This window comes from Cicer arietinum, chromosome 8 (assembly GCF_000331145.2).
Source record: "Cicer arietinum cultivar CDC Frontier isolate Library 1 chromosome 8, Cicar.CDCFrontier_v2.0, whole genome shotgun sequence".
Taxonomy (NCBI): Eukaryota; Viridiplantae; Streptophyta; class Magnoliopsida; order Fabales; family Fabaceae; genus Cicer; species Cicer arietinum.
The window spans coordinates 12,439,496-12,441,823 of record NC_021167.2 but is presented as its reverse complement, the minus strand read 5'-3'; positions in this window follow the sequence as shown (position 1 = coordinate 12,441,823).

Below are 2,328 nucleotides of genomic sequence, written 5' to 3'. Positions count from 1 at the left end.
TTGTATGTATTAGAGTAGGGGTTATTCTGCCTGTTGTTATTACTCACAAAATTCATCCGTTCTAATTCTTCTACCTCATTATCATCCAGTGCTTCACAGACTCCAGTTTTATGTGCTCCTCCACAAAGGTTACAACTAGTCTGCTTTAGTAATTTGACGGGGGCCACTTGTGGTTGTACATTTAGAGCTGCCATTCCCTTCTTTATCTCAGTGGCGATAACCTCTTCCATCTTCGATAGTATTCTGTCTGGAGCTAACCCATCCATAACATTCAATTCCATTACACCACTTGTTGAACCACCACTTCTGTCATACAATATCATCTGTTCATTTGATGCCATGATCTCAATAATCTTTCGTGCTTCTGCTGCGGTTTTGTAATTCAAAGAACCACCAGCTGTGGCATCCAACATAATTCTAGTGCTCGGCCTCAAGCCATTACAGAATATTTGCATTTGGGCAGTGTCGTCATAAGCATGATTAGGACATCCGGCTAGTAAGTTTCTGAATCTCCTGTAAGTGTCACGAAGAGATTCCCCCTCTTTCTGTTTGTAACCGGTGATTTCTTGCCTCTTTCTAACGAACATGGCTGGGGGGAAATATTGTTCCAAGAACTTATCCTCAAGATCATCCCATGTGGTGATGCTGTCGGCGGGGAATGAAAGAAACCACTCCTTAGCATCATCTATCAAAGAGAATGGAAATAGCTTCACTTTCTTGGTTTCATCAGATAAACCATCCACCTTCACTGTTTCACATAATTCAAAGAAATTTGTGAGGTGTCTATTAGCGTCTTCGTTATGTCTACCGGCAAAATGAATTTCCCTCAACTCTCGGTATAGAGCAGGACTTATTTCAAACTTATTGACTGTAACCGGTTGGTGATGAATGGGTAGTCGAGCACGATTTCTAATTCGATTCCCATATTCTCCGAGAGTACATTCTGGTGGTAGTGGGTCGGCCATTTCAGTAAATATGACACAATCACCCAAAACCTCTTCTTCCACAACTAACTGTCTTTCCCTTTGTCTCCTTTCTCGAGCTGCCTTTCTATGTGCTTTCGCTGTTTTTTCAATTTCTGGATCAAAGATAAGTTCAGCTGAGGACTGGCCTCGCATACAAGGTTAGACAGATTGTGAGTAATGAAGAGTTTAAAATAAAGAAAAATAAATAATTAAGTAAAAACAAGAAGATTTGAAACAAATATTTTTTTTTTGAAATAAAATAAAAGAAGAAATTTTATTGCAGAGCAAAAAATTTCAATTCAGTAAATAAACTAAATTCAATAGTGATATGGCAATCCCCGGCAACGGCGCCAAAAACTTGATTGTGTTTCAGCAAGTGTACTGAATCGTTGCAAGTAATAATAAAACGGTAGTACCGAGTGTCGAACTCAAGGATTGCGTTTTACTATTGAATTATATTTGATTACTAGAATTGAACAAAAAGGTTCCCAAGTTGATTGAAATAATGTTTGAAATTAACAACAATAATAAAATTGATCTTTTATAATGAGAAAAATGTCAGGGATGAGTTTCACTTCGAATCCAACCTTGGTGTCTAATTTGATCCTAGTTATTGAATTCCTTTATTGAATTATTACCGAATTCTCTTTATTATTCTTGCCCTAATGTCTTAGTGACAGAACCTTTAATTCCAAAGTAACCCCTAATTCCTTAGTGGATTTAAGATTAGAATTAAGCATTACCGTATAGAAATTCTCTTGTAAATTATTGCTTTGCAACTAATTTAATTGGTTTCATGACCTGCATCTATCCCTAGACTACAAATTCATGAATTTCTCATCTCAAGCATTCGTAAAGTCCACTTCCGTTTCAAAATACAAATCGTAGAACATTTTAATGTTGATCAAGCAATAAAAAGCATTAAGCACAGAGATGAGAAAAATAATTCAATAAACTCATTCATATAACTAGAAATCAAATCAGAAAAATAAGGGTTTCATCTTGTTACACTCATCCCTAACAAATAGGGTTTAGTTACTCATGACAGAAATAAAAGAGATAAAGATTAGAGAAGAATTACAAGAAGGATTCATGAATTATTCTTGATAAAACTGCTCCAATGGTGTTAGAACCGGCCGTCTTTGAGTTTCTATGCTAGGGCACAAGTCTCCCAACTTCCCAATAGTGAAAAAAAGATCATAAAACAGTAAAAATCTCTGTTTTTATGGTTGCTGGTGCGGGTATCACGCCCCAGGCGCGCTTGGATGCACTTGGGCGCGTTTCAACAGTGGCGAATGCTGAGAAATGCGCTTGGCTTGCGCTTGGGCGCGCTCCAGCGCTCAACATCTGCTATCTGGCGTAT